Source organism: Prionailurus bengalensis, chromosome C2 (genome assembly GCF_016509475.1).
Source record: "Prionailurus bengalensis isolate Pbe53 chromosome C2, Fcat_Pben_1.1_paternal_pri, whole genome shotgun sequence".
Lineage (NCBI taxonomy): Eukaryota > Metazoa > Chordata > Mammalia > Carnivora > Felidae > Prionailurus > Prionailurus bengalensis.
In genome coordinates, this window is record NC_057350.1 from 120511530 (window position 1) to 120533663 (window position 22134).

Sequence of the window (22134 nt, forward strand, 5' to 3'; positions counted from 1 at the left end):
AACATCTTCTAAAATAATATTTTGCTAGAAATACAAAAGATGATTTCATGAGTGGATAGTTCATATTGAATGCTTATGATGGTATGAATCTTGAAGCATGAAGGCAGATGAGGTCAAAGTCTATCACCTGGGAAACATGGCAGAAAGTTAGGAGATCTCACAGAGAAGAATATACTTTCATGAGTCCAGCATGATCTGGGATCTTTAGTTTTCTAGGTTCAAACTTCATTTTGCCAGCACACTGAAAACACCTCCTTCCATCTGGGGTGGGGGTGGGGGGTGGAATTCACATGAGCTAAGCTCACACTATCTTTAATAAGATAGAGTATTATTTCTTTAATTTTTTTTTAATCTTTATTTATTTTGAGAGAGAGAGACAGAGTGTGATCAGGGGAGGAGCAGAGAGAGAGGGAGACACAGGATCTGAAGCAGGCTCCAGGCTCTGAGCTATCAGCACAGAGCCTGATGCGGGGCTCGAACTCACAAACCGTGAGATCATGACCTGAGCCTAAGTCGGACGCTCAACCAACTGAGCCACCCAGACACCCCGAGTATTATTTCTTTCTTACATATAATAATGCAGACATGAGAACCAGGGCTGTTGCAGTGGTTGCTCTATCATCATGGACCCAAACTCTATCTCTACTCTGCTATTCTTACAATAGACTTCTACCATCAAGTTTGCCTCATTACACAATATGGCTGCTGGAGCGCTGATAATTATGTCCACATTACAGAAAGAAATAAGGAAGAAGATGTAGAGGTGAGGGGAAAGGCATGGTAGTTATTGGCCTGCTTTTTAAGGGACATTTTGGAAGATCCAGCCAACAATCATTGCTTATATATCTCAAATAACTGAACAGGCAGCCTGGATATTTAATATTTTACTGATTCCACCTGGAATAAAATTGGGATTCTATCAGTAAGGTAGAAGTAGAGAATGGAAATTATTAGGTAACTAACATCTCTTCCACAGACTATTTCACAGAATATTAAATTATTAACTTACAGCAAGAAATATTACTGCATTTTATTAAGGAGTAGACAGAATTGAAATGGAAGTTCAAATCAAGCCATCAAGTTGGACGTGGCTGCAGGTTTGCAGAAAGAAGCTGCCAAGAACTGATCCCTGTCAAAACAGGTGGCCACAAAAGAACAAGAGAAAACAGAATAAATAAAGGAGGGCAAATGAGGAAAGGAATATCAGTGTAACAGAACAGCAAGGAAGTAGAGGCAGGAAAAGAAAACCAGATCAAGACTCAAAGAATGTATACAAGAAATACATTTGCAGAACTAAAAAGAATTCTGCTATAATAAGGTTTCTCAATCTCAGTGTAATTGACATTTTAGACCAAACAATACTCTGCTGTAGGGAGCTGTCTTGTATTGCAGAGTCCGTAGTCTCTACCCACTGCCAGTCATGACAATCAAAAATGTTTCCAGAATTTGCCTAATGTCTCCTGACATGAGGAGAACCAAAGCACCCTGTTGAGTACAATTGTGCTAGAAGCTTTGGTGCTGTTCCAGCAACTCAGAAAATGCCTTAAAGGCATGGAGTCACCTCTTGTATTTTATGTATCTTATCTCAGGACATGTGACTCTCAAAAGCACTGATTGTGGTATCAAGAAGTTGGAAGTGATCTAAGAGAGCTGTCACTAGGGAAGGAGCCAAAACATGGTATTGGATGCATGCTCTGGAATTCTAGGCAGTTGTTAGAAGCAAGGAGCTAGATGACTCTATAGCAATGAGTATAACTTTGAAATATTATATTAAATGTTTCAAGATTAAGGGGGGATCTGTACAGTAAAGTTTATAGAAATTTAAAATACAGGGGTGCCTGGGTGGCGCAGTCGGTTAAGCGTCCGACTTCAGCCGGGTCACGACCTCGCGGTCCGTGAGTTCAAGCCCCGCGTCAGGCTCTGGGCTGATGGCTCAGAGCCTGGAGCCTGCTTCCGATTCTGTGTCTCCCTCTCTCTCTGCCCCTCCCCCGTTCATGCTCTGTCTCTCTCTGTCCCAAAAATAAATAAACGTTGAAAAAAAAAAATAAGCTCTTTAGAAATTTAAAATACAGATACACAAATAACCCTACAGATTTTTATGAGAATACAGACTACTGAAGTATAGGTATCAGCCATATTAGAAGGAAGTCCTCTGTAGGGGTAAAGACCGGGGCTGAGAATAACAGGGAGAAAATAAAATTATATTAAGGTTAAAGCCTTATATAGTACAATGAGTTAGTATGTCAGGAACCAAAGAGTATAATTAAATTAAGTCTCAGCAGTTGCTGTCCAATAAGAAAATAACGAAGAAAAACATGACACTATAGATCTTAAATTCACATTTTCACTAGATGGTTGACATACTGTCATGGCAAAGGCCCTCCTGGCACCGAGCAAGCTCATCGACTGTAGAAAGGTTATGCAGCATCACACTGATACCTTCCTAATTATGATACAGCTCCTAGGCTTTCAGTTATGCGAATAATCAAGACTCATGACAAAATGTGAGCTGAACTTCTACAATACTAACTGAGCTCCATTTTGATCATTTTAATAATTGAGCTATTTTGTCACCGTTCTTTATGTAGAATCTGCATTCTTCCTCTCTGAACTGGACATGGAGCATTGGCATATCCCTCTTTGCCCTGATGAGTAATAGTTACCACTGAACTTGTTCTCAGATAATGAGGAGTGTCTATGATTCAAACTGTTGACCAGCATTAGCCACTCTCATGTTAGTAGGTGGTGGTAGAGATGACATTTCAGCCACGGATGGTTCAGGTGATGAAAGTTTTCCTCCATTTCCTTATCCTAGAGGGATGCTGCCCTGCTCCTTTCTTGAGCTATACATTACAAATGGCCAAAGTGATTGAGTCAGGAGGGATTCAATGGCTTTATCATAAATTCAGTATGCAAGATAAACAAATGAGGAAAACCTCCAAGAATGTCAGTGCTAACCTAGAGGTAAAATTTTACAAGAGTAACAAACACCCACAACTGGCTTTCATGGACTTACGGCAATTTATTTGTTCAAATTAATTAATTTATTTTTAAAGACAGAGAGTGCATGTGCATGTAAGAGTGGGGGAGGGGTAGAGAGAGAAGCAGAGAGAGAGAACCCCAAGCAGGCTCCTCGCTGTTAGCATGGAGCCCGACGCGGGACTCAGTCTCACAAACCATGAGATCGTGACCTGAGCTGAAACCAAGAGTCAGCTGCTGAACCGAGCCAGCCAGGTGCCCCAAGGACTTACAGCAATTTAAACCTCTGAATGGTAGCCAGCTGTGACAAACATCAGGATACACCACTCAAGTTCCTTCAAGAAAGGACTTGCTATTTATCTGCAAAGACTATGATTAGTAGATAGCCTCCAGCTTATATTTCCTTTAGGATCCCCTTTAAGAATTACCGCCAAGGTGTCACTCTAGCCAGGGAAGCCTTCAGTCAACAATACAGCAAGGCAGTGGTGTAAGGGCCAAGCCATTCCTGCCCAGTGTGAGATCCTCTAACAGACAACTTGTGCCATTGCGTGTACAGTTTTCTCAGTTCTACATAATTATCTGATGACTCCCACCGCCCGACCCTATTTCCTCCCCTTTTGTTTCTACAAATATTCTCCCCTCAAAATCTTTTCAGACTTCCAACTCCATCTCAGATCTGCTTCCCAGAGAATTCTATCTTTGACACTGGTGGTGCTGATGAAAATTATCATTAATGTATTTTCATATTCCTGGAGAACTTGGTTGGACTCAAAAGGAAGGAATTCCACAAAAGCTGTAAAAACATATAAAAATGTATGTGTGCCTAGGTGAGTTTTTATAAAGGGGTCTTAGCTTTTACAAAAATTCTTAAAGGCATCTGCCACATAGAATGATGATTATCAACCCTCCCAATATCTATTCTTCCCCTCATTTTTAGCTGAGAATGGAAATGTCAAAATAAAGATTCTATTATCCAACTTCCCTTGCAGCAAGGCATGAACAGGTAGACATGTTCCTAAATAGGAAGAGATCATCTCCATCCTCCTTCCATCAACATGATGACTAAAACTTCACCAGACATCCTGGAGTGTAGGGGGGAAGTCAAATGTTGAAGATGACAGGAGAGTAGATTAGAAGTCTACATCCTTGGCAACATGGAGGCAATATTCTAGTTATGGATTGCCTAGGTTTGAAGGAAGGAGAAATAAACGACTACTTTGTTTAAACCATAGTTATTCAGGATTCTCTGTCACTTCCAGCTAAATCTAACCCTAACCAATCCAATGTCCATGACCCCAAAAAGATTAAAAACTAATAATAATAATAATAATTCCTTAAATCAATCTAATTTGTAAACTTTTTTTTTTTTTGAGAGAGAGAGAGAGAGAGAGAGGAGAGAGAGAGCAAGCAGGGAAGGGGCAGAGGGAAAGGGAGAAAGAGAATCTTTTCTTCTTATTATTTTAGAGAGAAAGAGATCACAAGAAGGGGAGATGGGCAGAGAGAGGGAGAGAGGGAATACCAGGCAGGCTCCATACTCAGCATGGAGGCTGATGTGGGGCTTGAGACCATGACCCTGGGATCATGACCTGAGTGGAAATCAAGTCAGTCACTCAACTGACTGAGTCACCCAGATGCCCCGTAATTTGTAAACTTCTTGAGGTCAGAAGTATCTCTTATTCATACTGTACAACATTGTACCTGGGATCTAGTTGCAATTCAGTATGTATTTTGATCTTGAAAAAACGCATGGTAAACGAAGCCCCACATATTGTCAGGAGCTGCACATTTCAGCTCAAAACTTTCCATTTAATTTGTTTCTAAATTGAATGAATGCCTCTCAAGCTATAAATCCCAGGAGGTGGGCTTTTGTCATCAAACTGTTGAATATGTCCCAAGATATCTATTTTAACCCCAGAATCTGATCTGGTTCCAATATTATTTCAGAGTTGATTTAAACTGTGTACAATTCTCCAACTTTTTAAAATGGAATTGCCTTTTTATAATGGAAAAGATGCTCCCTTTATCGAATCTCTGTGAAACAACTAAGCAGATGACAAGCAGTCTGTCCCAAGATAGGGCTTTGGGGGCGCCTGGGTGGCGCAGTCGGTTAAGCGTCCGACTTCAGCCAGGTCACGATCTCGCAGTCCGTGAGTTAGAGCCCCGCATCGGGCTCTGGGCTGATGGCTCAGAGCCTGGAGCCTGCTTCCGATTCTGTGTCTCCCTCTCTCTCTGCCCCTCCCCTGTTCATGCTCTGTCTCTCTCTGTCCCAAAAATAAATAAACGTTGAAAAAAAAAATTAAAAAAAAAAAAAAGATAGGGCTTTGGCTGGGAAATTACCATACGTTAGTGAACGACCACTTTCTCTACCCTGGTCAAAGCATAGCAGCCTAGGAACTCAAAAGAGCTAAAATAAGAATAATGAAAGTTGATACTGTATGACAATCACAGCCAAGAACATTTCAAAGTTTTTTTTAAAGTTTTGGTATTCACCCATAACTTATTTTCAATCCATTTCCCACTATCCCACTAAATACCAGCTGTAGGTTACATTTGAGGTATAAAATCTCCCCAGTTTTCTACTATTAAATCCCATGTATTATTAAGATAAAACAAGTTCAGTTTGAACCAAGAGCCTCTGGCCAGTTTTGTATCTTTACAGGGAAAATCTGAAATTCGAGTAAAGCAATCATTTCAGTAAAGGCTTTGAAAATGAGTACTTTTCCTTTTATGGCAAGTTGTTCCAGTCACTTCTCTGTTCTCTGGCAAGTCTAAACGACAACCTAACCACTTTTGTACTTTGTTCAATTCTTGGATAAGAAAAGTTATTCAAGGACACAGTTCTAACGCTTGAAGTTCCATTGCTTTCGCCAGAATGAATTACAACCCCTGCAAGACACAGAAAGAAAGTTACAACCGCTGATGTTTTCACTTCCTTCCACGCCGCCCCGGCCACCACAGAAGCCTCTCGAGGCTGGCCAGCTGTGTCAGCAAAGCCACACGAGTGCCGTGCACTGACTCTGCCCCAGGATCCTGCCAGGACTTCCGTCCCAGCCCCTCGGCCGTTGTGTCATGTTTGGCTATGGTGGATCCTGTGCTGACACAGACTTGAAAATGTGTCTGCTGTGCCAGTGGCAAGCCTCACACGGTGCCTGTGACCAGGCTGCAGAAATCGTCAAAGGAAGCCTTGCACTGCAGTAACAATTTTAAAAGGGAGAAAATCGCCCAGAAGTTTTAACATGGTCCACACCCTTGGAGACACCACATGGAGCCAGGCTGACTGGGTTTGAATCCCGGGTCTGTTATTATTCACCGTCTGATCTTCCATAAGTTGTGTGCCCCTCCATGCCTTACTCTCGTTATCTGTAAATTGAGGATCAGAGGACCTAACTCTTAGGACTAGTATGAAGACCAAAGGAATTAAAATTTGGAAAGCACTTGGAACAATGCCTGACACACGGGAAGAATTACATAAGTGTGAGTTAAATACATTTTTTGTTTCAGTTTCATCCAATAGAGGATGCATCCAAGTCCTAGCTTCTCACATAGAAATGGGTCTTTAAATTCAAGTATGGTTTCTCTCAAGATTGTACTTTTGTTTCTATTTTCCAAGATAAAATTCATCACACATAAGTAAGATTCAATTTAGCTCATTTCAGCTGAGTCCTACTGCACCGTCAGTGACAAGGCACTGGGCATTGCAGAGCATGTCACAGCTGGTGCTGCAGCACCTGTCCTCAGGGACATTATAATCTGACAGAGGGAATAAGAAACTGTGTGATCTTAAGCAAGTCACTTAACCTTTCCTTCTGAGCTTGGCTGCACATGCCCCTGATTATAACTAATGTCAGAGGTATTTTCCAGCTTCTAAAAGTTAAACAACTTAAAATAAAAGGCTGACAGCAAAGAAGGGAAGGAGAAATGCAAAGTGTGGGAAGGGCCCAAGGAGCAAGGATTATCAGCTAGTATTCTCTAGGGTTAGCAGTAATATAATTCGTGCTGTCTCACCTTGAATAGTTGTCCCTTCCCCACTAACTCAAATCACTTAAGGCATGCAGATCAGGGTTAGGGAGAGTACTTTTTAGTTTAAATCAGTACAATTTAAATTGTGAGATATTTTCAAATTTTAATGGCTGAGCTTTAAAATATGGAGGTCATCAAGTGGAAGTCCCTTTTTAGCAGTACAGGGGAATGTTCTGCACCTGGCCTAAGTCATACAGGTCTCTATCTGAAGGAATCTAAGTTGCCCTGACCCTGGCTCCCATCAACTTAAGCAAGAGCTCTGGCTGTCTGGAAACTCCCTGTCGGAGGGGTGCCTGCAAAGGTCTCGCATGAGCTCAACCAGCAGCTTTCGTGCACCACTATCCAAGCTGCTTTCCCAGCCACTGCTGTTAATCTGCTCAGCTTCTCTTCTTAGAACTTCCGCAGTGCTTTATCTGGATACAGCAATCTCTCCCTTAGCTGGGATAGGTGTCTTCAAGGCACTGTGCTCACTATGATGCCAATGACAGTTCCACCAAATACTCAAGATGCCTTGTGTTACTTCCACGTGGAAGGTCCTCCTCCCTGGGGCTCCCTCAGACCCCACAGTCCTGCACAGATGCACTCCTGGCTCTGTGAGGTGTCCAACTGCACGCTCATTATCATGCAATGGGAGGAAACTGGCTCTCCTATTCATGCTAAAAACTATTGGAATGGTCCCCAACAGCAGTGTGTCTTGGGTCCAAAAGTGTTACAAGTTTTGGTAAGAAAATTATTTTGGGTGTTAGTTACACAATGGTCCTCCTCCCAATGACCCAAATGTGCTATCAGTGGTTAGGTGACAATCACATGCCTGCACGAGCTTCCAAAGATCTCCCTGGGGAGGTCCTTCCCTCTACACAGACTTCTGTCAGGACATTCACCAGTTCCCCCATGCCCAGACTTTTCTTCAACTTGGCAACAAACACAGGTCCTTTCCGAGGCATCTCCTCAATTCTCTTTTTTTTTTTAACGTTTTATTTATTTTTGAGACAGAGAGAGACAGAGCATGAACGGGGGAGGGGCAGAGAGAGAGGGAGACACAGAATCGGAAGCAGGCTCCAGGCTCTGAGCCATCAGCCCAGAGCCTGACGTGGGGCTCGAACTCACGGATGGCGAGATCGTGACCTGAGCTGAAGTCGGACGCTTAACCGACTGAGCCACCCAGGCGCCCCTCAATTCTTAAGAAAATAGGCTTCAAATAATATTGCTCAAGCTTTGAGGAAGAAAATGTTTGATATCAATATTCAGGCAAATCTCTAGAGAGGTGGCTGACAAAAATTAGGAGGAAAGAAAACTAGAAACGAAGTGTGGCAGCTTGCCCGTTATTCTTCCAAAATCCAATCTTTCCTTCTTCCAAATTATGATAGCTGATCTGGGCATGAGGTTGCCCAGCCAAGAAGATTTTGCCCAGGTCCATTGCACCCAAAAGTCACTATGTGGCTGAGTTCTCACCCACAGGACATGAGTGAAAGTCATATGTGTAATACTTATGCCGCTGGCTTAAAATGAAATCTATACTGCTCCCCAAACCTTTGCACTGAAAGTAACCACATTTCAGTCAGGCAGAATGGGACAGCACCCAATGGAAAATGAAGCAAAGGTAGGAAAAGAGAGATGGAATGAAGGAAAGGGGAAGGAGGGAAGGAGAGAGGAAGGAAAGACAGCTGTTTTCTTAAGCCCAAGAGTTTGTAGACTAGGATGAATATCTACTACAATTTCTTGTAAAGAGACAATGTTAACAATATTGTATTATGCACTTGAAAGCTGCTAAGAGAATAGATCTTAAATGTTCTCACCACACACACACACACACACACACACACACAATTATGTGAGGTGATGGAGCTGTTAACTAACCTTATTGTGGCAATCATGTCACAACATATGCATATATCAAATTATCACATTGTACACCCTAAACTTACACAATATGTCAATTATATCTCAATAAAACCAGGGGAAGAAAGAGACAACAGTGGAGAGTCACTACAAGGAAGACCAACATAAGCATAAGAATGTCTTTTGAGATAAGAGACATTGAATTGTCTGGAAATTGAATATGTATGCAATTGGTTCTCAGACTTCACTGTGTGAATCACCTGGGGAGTTTGTTAATATAGATTTAGAGCTCGATCCCCTGAGATTCTGGTTTCAGTCAACCTTTGGTAGAGGTCCTGGGACCACATTTTTAAAGTTCTGCTCTCAAAAGCCACAGTTGCTCCATCAAACACCCAAATATGTTTGCAGTACCTAGAAAAACCCACAGAAAAGTGGAATCAAAGAACTGAAGAGATATTGAGAATGGTAGAAATCTATAAAAAGCCTCAGGAAATAATAGACTCATTTATTATCTTCCAGCCAACTTTACTCATTGGATGCTCTTCTAAGAAAATAGAATTTCCTGTATTTCCTCATAAAAGATATTTTCTACAGGGTATGAATTATTATTTCAATCTTTCTATTACTTGCTTGTTTACAAGTTCTTCTTATGATAAATATAACAAAGGGATTTTGTGGAATCATCTCTCCAAATTATTTTACATTCCTAATTATGGAAGCCTAAAAAAATGAAGTTCCCTCCATTTCTTTATGCCTGAATTTCTACACCATTCATGGAAAATAAAACTGCTTGATCTTACTCCATATTAGAATCAGAGATTTAACAAATCATGAATTTCCTATCTGGTCACTTATTTTGATACAAGTTGTTTATAACTTGTTAATAAGATAAATTGCCAATCCCGTACTTGCCTCAACTTCTAAAATTTAAGCAAGAGTAGATTTAAACCATCACCTATCCAAGGCAGAGTCAAGCATGTTACCTAATCCAGAGGTTCTTAAAGGGTGGAACCCAGACCAGTAGCCACAGCAGCAGCATCTGAGAATTTGTCCTAGTCCAATCCCTTACCATGTGTCATCCATACTACAGGAGAAGCCTCTGTGTAGTCTCTCTGTCTTTAATTTTGCTCCTTCCGTATCCACCCTCCATGGAGACTCCAGTGCTAAATGCTAATACCGATGAATTTTACTAAGTAAAATCTTTCAAAGGCCTACAGGATAAAATCTAAATGCCCTAACTTGTCAAAAAAACCTTTTATTATCTGGCCCTCCTTCCAGGCTTTAAGCCTTGATAAGCAAAACTCTTTCACCCATTCTAATGTCTGCTTACTTTTGCATATGCTGTTCCCTCTGCATGCAAAGGAATACTTAAGGCAGAAACTTTGACATGTAAAGTTGTTCTTATCTATTCACCAAAGCAGAGTTTCTTCTCCTTAATCTTCCCCACTCCAACCACTGCTGTCACCTCATGCACACCCTGCAGCAAAAACAAAATCCTATTCATTTGTACAAGTTAGTCAAGTCTTACTTCCTCTGGGCAGCCTCCCTTGATGGCTCCCGGCAGATTCAGCTACTCTGTCCTTCTCTCTCTAAGGCATTACAAAAAATCTCTTCTGAAGCTGTTTTTGGTCTTCTGCAATTTACAATATGACGTTCTTTCTATTGAGGACAGGGACTGTGTTTTGTTCCATTCTGGAGTCTCAATAACCCCAGCACGTAGCACAGTGCACATGAAACAAAGAAACCAAATGATGTTGTTACTTGGTAAAACCGATGAATGAATGAAGGAGTCAATGAATAAAAAATAAGGAGAGGAAAGGAAAATACCTTGGGCTTTGAGGTAATTTACAACCTGGACTTCTATATTCTGCTACATTATTTTCCAGATTGCAAACCAGTGGCCAGCAATCCAATACTCTCCAAGGACATGTCTTATTTCAACAGCACAGTGTTTAAATTTTTTCAAATGCCTTTGATGGGGCATGCACCCTCTTTTGAGCATCTAGTCCCCCTTCATCCATTTTTGTCTTGCTTCTTTCTACCAGAGTCACACATTCATGTCACCATCTTGGCTCATGAAGGCATGTGAGTCAGCCACCAGACTTATCCTTTTTTCTGGACCTGATCCTTGGCTTCTGTTTCTTGGCCACAGCTCTTGCACTCCAACCCAGCTGCTGCCCAGGTCTTCCCTTCTACCTCTGACTAGCATGCTTAGATATGCAAGTACACATGCCAGAACTCTCAGCATCATTCTTCGGTGTTCATGGTGAGCCTCTCTGAGTTTGAAACCTGATGTTTCTCTAAGGTGGTGCCTTCCAGTGGTCTCAGTTCAGGGTTCTCCTATCTCTTAATGCATGTGGGGTGAACTTTAGGGTATAAACACCAGCTCTGACACATTCAAATTGTGTGCCCTTGGAACTCTATTTCTAACCTTCAGTTTCCTCATCTGTAAGTGAAAAATCATGTCCTCCTTGTAGATTTGTTGGAAGGATTAAGTGAGAAATTATAAGTTAGATCATATTGTATAGTTTTTGCAAACTAGTAGAGACTTATTAAATTTGTCTTCTTCAAGTTCGCTAATGCAACGCAGTCTGATAACATAACCAAAGAGCTTCTACTATGTGTTGGTCGGTTTAAATGCAGATTTCCATGAATCTTTACAAAATAACCACCACAACTGTGAGCTGGTACTATTATTCCCATTTTACTTACAAGGAAATTGAAGCTCAGAGAAGTTAAAATATTTGCCCATCGAAATAAATGTTGTAAGTCAGTAAGAATGCTATAAACAATGAAAGTATTTTTTAAAATCATCTTACAAGGAATTAGAAAGTTAATAACCCCAGGGTTGGGTCAATGAATTCACCCAAGTAGGGCCACTAGGTCAGGGTCCCAGGCATCTTCTTGTTGCCCACCTTCTTGGTCAGAAGGTAACTATGACCATTTTATCCATTTATAGCTCCAGTTTAGGAATAAGTAAGGGCAGTGGCAAAAAGAAAATGACTTTCTCCTCATGTTGTTCTCTCCTGTTTTAGGAAAATATTTTCTAGAAATGCCCCAGGAGCTTTCCCTTATAGCTGAATGGACCTAAGTGGTTCACACTGCCTCATTGGAGGGGAGACTGGGGAAGCTACAATCTTACTTTCTCAGCCTCTCTGTGTGAAGCTGGGAAAAGCAGAGGAGGCTGGGAATTGGGCTTTGATGGGCTGAACCAGTGTCTCCCACAGAAAGACTAGGACAACCAGGATTCCAGGACAAGCCTGTTTGACCTCAAAGGTTGTATCCCTTTCACTGCTCTTTTGCTATACAAAATGTAAATTGTTTTATAGAAATTTAACATATTAATACAAAATCCAAACTAAGGTTTCTTTTATCATTCTGAATTCTTTCAAAGAAAGCCTGATATCTCTCTCTAGTGACCTATGATAAAAATGACATATTATAAATAAACTACCGTAACTTTATAGAATGGGGATAGAACTCTCTTGAAATTTGTTTTCCCTTTGATATCAAAAATATAAGTGATGTTATAAAGCAAGAGTCATCAAATTGGCAACAGACTTCAGATGTATTTAAATTGGAGGAGGATGGATTACACGTTTTTCAGAGATCCATTTTATATTTTTTGTCATAAATTCATGTAACCTAGGTAACATGTTTCCACTACATCTTTCAACCAAATACGTCTTCAACATTTTCAAAGTTCAAGCCAGAATCTTATTCCAAAGGATTTTTGTGTTTATTTGAGGACCAGAGTTACATTTCAAATTATTTTAGCAATCTACTAATATTCATCAAGATGTGAACATATAGAAGAGTAGAATATTTTAATCAAGTTTTTTAAGGATATTATATTTACTTAACTCAGTTGCACTGCTGAAATGCAATTCAGATCCAAGTTATATTTCAAAATTAAAATTGCCATTCAGTTTTAAAGGAAATAATTGCATTTGTTTTATTAAAAGCAAAAAAGAAGTAAAAGTCTGCCTATTTGAAAATTAGCAAAAGGTTAGTTAATTTAGGGCATAAGAGAACCATTCCCTCATTTAATCTAAACAATCATAGTTAACTATACTAGTTGTCAATAATGGAGTAGATTCTCTGGTTTAATATTTCATATTGTGATTCGTGGAATCACCTTCTCTGTGTTATTGGTATAATAAGGAAGGAGTGGAGTATAAATATTATGCTCAGATTTGTCATCTAAAAACAAGACATTTATAAAAGAACATTAAAGCGATATTATCTGCAGGGGTGCTAAAAACTCCCCCATTAAAAGAAATAAAAAATCCTTCAAGTATCTGATGAAAACAAGGTTTATACTGGAGATGGTTACAAAATACCAAATGAATGCTAACTATGGTTATTGATCTCAATGTTGCCTGGTGAGCTGCACTGTTTAAAGCTGCATTCATTAGAAATGCATTTAGCTCTTTGCAACAGAAAACCAACTAAGACTAGCTTCCCTATAGAAGAGTGCATTGTTTTACACAAGAAGTTGAGAAAAGGCAGTCCAGGGCAGGATGGCACCTATGTGATCTCATCAGGGGCCCAGATCCACAAATCTTAATGTGCAGCCTTCGTCCTCATGATCACAAGGTAGTAGCTTCACTGCCAGGTAATGATTCTCATTCCAGATGGGATGAAGAGGGAAGGGGGGTGTGAGGTCTGGCAAGCAGTCCTAAAGACACCATTCTAAAATTTTATGACACAATTTCAAACCATCAATTCTAGTCCTCTCATTTTTCAGTGAAAAAAACTAACACACTGCAAGATCAAATGGCTTGCCCTAGGTGGCCCAGCTGTTATAGTTAGAACAAGAATAAGTCCTTCTAGTCCTTGGGCTGATGTCATCTCTCCTGCACCCACCACTTTCTGGCTGTTCAGTAGGCCTCCTTTGGAACGCTAGTAATGATGGCATTGGGGACCTCTCCATACACCGAAGGGGACATGTTAGGAAAGGGTTGAATCACTGATGCATAAGAACCTTTATAGTATGGATACCAGGCTAGGGGGGCATTCTTCTCTCTCATCCTTCTCTGTAATTCCATCTTTTTCTATCGTCTATAGAGTCAGCTCTCAGCTCCTTGGAACCAAAAGGCGATTGCATAAGTATCCCTTGGTTCCAGAAAGCAGAGTGGTCACAGTTACAATGATCCTGATGGTGAAGGTGGTTAGGAGGTGTGGAGGAAAGAGAACCCAACTTATTTTAAAAGTGGATGTTCTTGGTATCTATTTTCCTCAGCTGTGTGCACATCAAAGGGCAGGGACAAATGCAATGGTCTTCTATGACATCCTATAACCACATAAACAGAAAAGAGAGCTCATCATTATCATTGAAAGTATATAGGTGGCCTAATACCTCAACCACTACCAAGCAGGTTATGTAGCTCTGGTTTGACCGAAATGAGGGCCGAATTCCTGCTATCAAAATAACCGAGTCATGTGGCTCAATAGGATGACAGTCAACGGACAGAGGAGCCATGTCGTTCGTCAGAACTCCACTTGAGGAAGCTGAGACACGTCCTGCTATGTGTGGCGGCAGATGGCCTCAGCATGCCTTCATGCTTGGTCAGATGTTATTAATCTATGACCAGAGAAGCAGGTGGCAACCCGGGACCGCACGATTTCCTTCAGAAGTCACCAGAGCTACACAAAAGTGGGGACTGTCTCAACATGTTAGAATCTCCATAGTGCTTATTTTTTAATAATTGTACTTTTTAGGCAAATGGAAATGAGGAACTGACATTTTATCTCCATTTTGCTGGGGTCTGGGAAAGACTCCATAGAATATTTAAGTGAGTAATCATTCACTTAAATACTCACCAGACAAAAGTAATTCTAAAATAGAACATTAGCTCCACATTTAAAGAAAAATTCATTAAACCTGAGTAGTTTGTTACCATGAAATGCATTTGATTATGTTTTATAGCATGAATGAATAGTAGTTTCCCCAGTATAAAGCATTCAGCCAAATGTTTTACAGATTAAGGTGCATTAGGAATGCAAATTATTCCAAGCCAAAGATGACTTCCTTCCTGGTTCACCTCTCTATAGCCCTAGGATATCACCCTAGGACCTGAGAGATCAACACCTCCATGAGTCTTCCTAGAGGAAGGGTCCTAATAGGCCTGGTCAGTCCACACTGATATATTTCGGTAAAGCAGTTAAAATAGCAGCATCACAAATTAAAACCTTAAATTTATTACCTACAGTTATTAAAATGCTATGGTCAGATGCTGTTCAGCATCCCTCAAACAGCTTTCTTTTCATATTATTATTTGTATTAGTGAAAGCCATTTAAAAATGAAATCCCATTTCAATTTATCTTTGTGTTTAGATTGTTGTTCCAGCCTAGGAAAAAAAGAAAAAACTAATCCCTTTACAAATGAAAATTGCCTTCTTGTGTTCTGAACTAATTTAATCTAAATTGTTAACTCTGCAGAAGGTGCACTCAGAAGAGAGAAATCTCATCCCAAGGGCTAGAGGGGTAACAGGTTTATCTTACTTATGCATCTGGTGCCCTAATTCACAAGGGCTCTGAAACTCTGGACTTACCACTCAGCTCACAGCCGGCAGCAGCCCCCTTTCATTCAATAAATTCTGCAGTGGCAACGCAATAAGATAATAACCTCAACCCATTGGAGTATCCAAGATAAATACAGAGCTACGACATAAACCCGTAGCGATTGGAAAGGAGCAGCTGTTCAGTATCACGGGGAAACTGCCTGGGGTGGAAGTTTGGGAAGTATGAGGAAGGAGACCTGGAAAGACAACTTCGATTCACCCAACCTGCAAAGGGAAAATGCAGCATTCCAAAGCAAACAGCTCTGAATCATAAGTATGAAGTCTGGTTTTCCTACGTGAACGAAGACCACAATCTGTTTATTTGTATGTCTTAGACTCACCTCTGCAAAAACACACACATGACTGTTAAAGTTTTATATTTGGCGCAAAATGCTGAATACTCTCTTAGGTGAACCCACCCAAGAGCTGTCCCTCCATCTTGAGTCAACAGAGAGCCCCACAGCCGATGCCCTAGGTCACTTCTTTTCCACTCTCCCTGTAAAGCGGCATTATATTTGGGAATGCAGAAACCAGACCCTGACAGGAGTTTTCAACAGCGTCAACATGACTCCTGTCTACAAGGAAGTAGTTCTCTGCCACTCTTCCTCTTTAAATTTAGCCTATGACACAATTAGAGAACTCCACTTTAACCAGATTGTGGTAAATGACTTCATCATAATTTTCTTTCTAATTTCAACTGAATTGAATGAGGACACATGGAAGTCCTGTTAAAATTTTCCCCAAACCTAGACCTTGAATGAAGCGTCCCAGGCAAGTTTGTTCCTGCCTGAATATTTGTTTCATAGCCCTTGAGAAACTTCTGTCAAAGTAAAGCTGTTCGACAGGTTCATGTTTGGGAGCTTTGGTAAACTCCACTCTTAGCAGCAATTACAGCACCTGCTAAAAATAATTTATAGAGACACACAAAGCCGGAGTGTGAGGGTGAGCAGTTGCACAGTTTCTGCCTCCAATGAGCAAGATAACCAGCTTGTCATTGTGGTTGATACACTCAACAAAAGTACTGAATACTAGACTAACTCTGAAGCAGGTTGGATGTTAAATAAGAAGATATGTGATGTGTTGTAGCCACCAGGGTGGATCCCATCCCTCTCTTTATTTAAGGAAGCCTATGTTCACCCATGAATTCAGTACCATCAGGAATACAGGGCGTTGTCTGGAATTATGTCCTCACTCTGGCTTATAACAAAGGTGCTTCAGCAGAAAACAAGGAGCTTGAGCAGGCACTAGATGGGTCCAGTGCATCCAGGACAGCAGATCATGTCCACCTGATGACATAAGACCAGTGAGATTATAAATACAATGTGATGTGGTTGCTGAAAACTAGGCTTGTTAAAGCATCTGCCACTTGCAAGTTTTACAAGCCTGGACACGTAAAGCTCCTTTTAACAGTTTTCCCATCTGTGAAATATGGAAAATAACTTATGAGATTGTTGTCAGGAGTAAACAATACACAAAATACTCAGCACAGTGTCTGGTTCAGAAGGTGTTTTAATGAACCTTACCTTTCCATTCAAATCTGATAACCCTCCCTCCCTGTAGTATGACAAAAAATGAACTCTCCCAAAGGTATCCATATTCTGATGTCTGGAACCTATGAATGTAAATTATTTGCTAAAAAGAAACTTTCAAACCGTTAAGGATTTTGAGAGGAGGAAATTTTCCTAGAGCATATGTATGGGTCTTAAATCTAATCACAAGCATCATTACAAGAAAGGCAAAAGGAGAGTACGTACACAGAACAGGAGACAACAATAGCCACATGAGGAGAGAAGGGAGTGGTGTGGCCATGAGCCAAGGAGATCCAGTAGCCACCAGAAGCAGGAAGAGGCAAGGAGTGATTCTTCTCCAGGGCCTCCAGAGAGAGCACAGCCCTGGGGACACCTGAATCTGGGGCTATGAAACTGATTTCAAATTTGGGCCCCCACAGCTATGAGAGAATCCATTCCTGCTGTTTTAAACCACTAAATTTATGGTGATTTGTTATAGCAGCTACAGGAATCTAATACCTTCCCCAACTTCATCAATGTCACACATCGTGGTACATTGGCCACCTTCTTTTCAAGGCCCTTTGCAATCTACAAATACAGCCATCTTGTCGATTTCATGAAACCCAGGGCAAAAAAAAAAAAAAGTTTGGATTACCCCCCCCCAAAAAAAAGTGTTCGTTTTCCCTTTCACTGCAATTTTCACCTCAATATAAGGAGAAAATCCCGGGTGCTTTGTGATACACTACACCACAGATTGTGTTGGTTAGGAGGCATTTTACAGCCTACACCACCTAATTCCAATGGAAAGCCCACCACTTGTTTGCTCCCAGCCCCCCCTCCTTAGGAGGGCAGTGCCAGCAGTGCCCCAGAGTGTCTCTGGCTGGTGCCGGTGGGACCAGCTTGTCCTGGGCAGAAGAATCACACATTTTCTCCTAAACTGGTTTTCCATGGTCATCAAAAAAATTCACTGAGATGATTTTAAGTAATATAGCAGATGGTTGTCAGTGGTACTTGGACACAGAGTTACACAGCATCATTTCAATTCTCTTTCAATCTCTTTTACATAAGGAGAAAATAGAATAGTATTTATATTTATTATGACCTCCTAATTATTACAAAGGTGTCTCTTTCTTAATCATTTATGATGATCGTGCAAAGCTTCATTTTTAAACAAATGTATCTAAGTGAACACAGTGAATCAATGTAAACAAAAGTATTAAATAAAATACACCAGGAGTAGTCATAGTAAAGATAGTCCTCTAATGCTTAAAGTTTGGGGCACAGCACCCTAAAAAGATAGGAACTTCTATGAAATCCAGGAAAGATTGCATCCAACCCCAGAGTTTCCCAGGCATATTCCAATTAGCAACAAAACCTTAATCCCAGGACCGTCTTGCCCTAAACTGCTCTCAGGCAGTTTCATTAGATTCGGCCTGAGAAACCCAAAGTGTAGTTGAAGACTGCTGTTTACCTGGGAAGCCCTCTGGACATTCACACCATCCTGATCAGAATAAATTGTGTGGCTGAAGGGACTTGTGGTTTTTCTGTTTTGTTTTTCTTAAGTTTACTAATTTATTTTGAGAGAGAGAGAGAGAGAGAGAGAGAGAGAGAGAGAGAGAATCCCAAGCAGGCTCCACGCTCAGTGCAGAGCTCAATGTGGGGCTCAATCTCATGACTATAAGGTCATGACCTGAGCCAAAATCAAGAGTCGGCCACCTAACTGACTGAGCCACCCAGGTGCCCCTAAGGGATTTGTGTTCTAATGGTTATTTTAAAAGAAAGATGCAGTAATCTTAAATAATTCAGGAGTTATATAATTATAGTAATTTTTACATAGAAAATAAAACAAAAACCACTTAGATGATTTTGGTTGAGTCATACTTCACTCTGGTTAGGGAAAATAATAATAACATATTTAGGGGTGCCTGGGCAGCTCAGTTGGTTAAGCATCCGATTTCAGCGCAAGTCATGATCTTGCGGTTCATGGGTTCAAGCCCCGTGTTGGGCTCTGTACTGACAGCTCAGAGCCTGGAGCCTGCTTCAGATTATGTCTCCCTCTCTCTCTGCCCCTCCCCCACTCATGCTCTCTCTCTCTCTCTCTCTCTCTCTCTCTCAAAAATAAACATTAAAATAATAATAATAATAATAATACATCTAGAACTTATTTGTCCCCTATGGATGGTAACAAAACTATACTCCAGTACCTTCAAGGCACAGAAAAAGAAAATTACTTCTGGTCTTTGAGATACTTACATTATACTCATGTGCAGGGAAGACCTTGCTCCCTTGACTTATCTATAAATATTTCGCTACCCTCCTGAGTCCCACCTACATGGTGGCAGAGAAAATAACTAGGACTAATTAGTCCAATAGAGTGTTCCCAGGCCAAACCCATCACTGAAACATCAACTTAGGCCACACAGTTGTCTTTTGATAAAAGCTGCTCTTTATCCTTACTCCTTCCTTTCTCAAGTTGGCAGCAGGTATATGACAGAGATTGACAGGTGTTGCAGCAGTGGGCGAAGGGCATGTGTATGTATTTATGTTTCTTGTGTAATTCTCCTCATCACTGAGCCTTCTAACAACTGTTACTGAATAGTAAAGATTAGTCCATCATTTATCTACCTCTTCATTCAACTAGGCTTCCGCAGGCTGCTTTAGTTTACTCTTCATAATGGTATGGGCATCCTGAGGTCTGGCCCAGGCAGCCTTCACTATAGGCCTTGGTTAGAAGACCACTTCATTCTTAACAATGATTATTCTCCAGACTCAGACACCAGATTGTCTGTTTTCAGATCACTGCTTCCTTTCTGAGACCTTATGCAAGCTATTTAATATCCTTGTGTCTGAGTTTCCACATCTATAAAATGAGAGGATAGTAATAATACCACCTACCTCTCAGAATTGCTATGAGGATGAATTAATAAAGATAAAATATTTTGAGCAAGAATCTGACACATGTAAGTGTTATATAAGTGTTTACTATAAGTGTTATCATTGTGTGCTAGGAAGGTGTCCAGCCAGAGAATCAGCTTACTTCTATATCTCCCACAGGAGCATGTGAGAACCTATAGATTCTATTTAGATCACACACTTGCCAAAGGAAAATCCAGATCTTCGCTATGTTAGGCCATGGAGCATTCTCAGTTACGACCAGCTCCAGGTTTGTAGAGAGCAAAGTGCGAGGAAGTCTTCTAGAGTCCCAAAAAGAATCAAGGAAACTCTGTCAGCATCATTCTCTTTTTCTTGTCTAATCACCATGCCCAGGCCAAAACCAGAGAAATGACCTAGGGCTCAGTCTCACCTTATCTCTCTCACCTCTCACCCTTTTCCTCCCCCATAATCCTCAAACTGCCATCAGGAACTTGTCTCTTACTTTTTTCCTCCTGTCTTCTTTCCCAAACACCAGATCTTCCTCTTCCAGGCTCCAGGTTTGTTGGGTATGGGACAATGGTGAAGGAGTGAAGGAGAACTTACTAACAATGAGAACTAAATCAAGAAGCTTTCTAAAATATCATACACACTGTGCTACTTTGTAAGCTAAAATATAGCAAGAACCATCTTCAAATACTCGGTGATAGAAGGAAAAAGGTAACAACAACTCTTTTAGTCTGGGGACTGGGATTCAAAGAAGGAGCAGGAATCCACGATAGGTCAGCCCATGGAAGTCATTTCCTGAAGAGATATCTCCAGGTCTTCTTCCAATGATTCTTAGGGAGAAGGGAACATTTTAACTAGAAATAAAGTGCTGATTCTGGGTAATTATAAACTAAGATTGTCTAGCAAAATTGGTTGTAAGATGGATCTTTCAAAACTATAACGAACAAAACAGGAAACGCAGCACCTTAATGAGATACAATCTGGTGTCAGGGTTCTTTACAGACATTTTCTACAGGAAATGACAACTTCTAGAGTTCATGATCAATATATATATATATATTTTTTTTTTTTTTTTACATTATGCCAAAAAAAACTAGCCTAAAAAAAAAGGAGAATCACTCAGCTCCTTGTAGGGCCCTCCTGTGATTTAACAAGGTAGAGCACCCATACACATTCAAGACTATCCTATTCAACACCGTGCAATATCATGAAGAACCATGCTGTTCCAATACAAAAAAAACCCAAAAAAACAAAAAACAAAAAAAGTGCTTTGGAACTTCTCCAAGCTACTCCAACTAAAACATAAAAATAGAGACTATTCCATACAATAGATGAATCTAGAAATACAGACATCTCCAAGCTTATTAGCTGTAAATCACCATGAAAAACCACCCTCCAACAATCTGCAGTGTCTCCTAATAAGCAGACGTCACTGCCAATAATTTCAGATATAAACTACACTGTCTCTTCGATTAACACTGCAGCCACAACTATATTGTACACCTGATTTTCAGAGGCTCTATGTGTGTGTCCGTGTACATAATGAAAAAGTTAAACAGGCTCAAAGTCAGAAAGAAAACTTTGGTAACTCTAATTGTGTTCCCATTTCTGTCTGCAAGGTCATTCATTAACTGCAATTTTATGAAAGTGGCAGGCCCAACTCATTAAAGCTATTGGTGTTTTTAAAATGGAAATGGTTCATAACAGTTTAACAGAAGAAAAAAGCCCTGGGGTCATGCAGAAGTTTCTTCATTAAAAGAAAATTAACCCTGAATTTGTAGTGCCATGATTTAATAAGCAATGGTAATGCTTGCCCCAAATTTACAAGATCAAAAAAGTACCATATGGCTTGATTATATGCAGTAATTAGGATAGAATTGGGAAGTAATGGAATCATAGAGTTTTAGGCCTGAAAGAGTAGTAACAGATCATTTCATCCAATCTCTTTTGTTTCTTCCTCCCCACCCACCCCCGCCTCCCCACCCTCTCCCCCCTACACACATTTTACAGACAAGATAAATGAGTCCCAGAAAAATAAATTCCTTTCTCTAGGTTACATATTTAAATATTATAACTAAAAACCAATATTCTCATTTCAAAGGACAAAAGAAATTCTAGTGTAAAAAACAATCTAGAACAAAAATTTGCATTATATAAGACAAAGAGGCTAATAACCTTAGAAAGTTATTTCTACCAATGAGTAAAATGTTTAACAGACCAAAGGAAAAAATAGAAAGGACATTCACAGACAATTGAGAAAAGTATCCATAGGAATTCTTGATAAATGTTCAATCTTAACAGAAAGCAAAGAAATGCACATTTAAACAAGAACATTTCATAT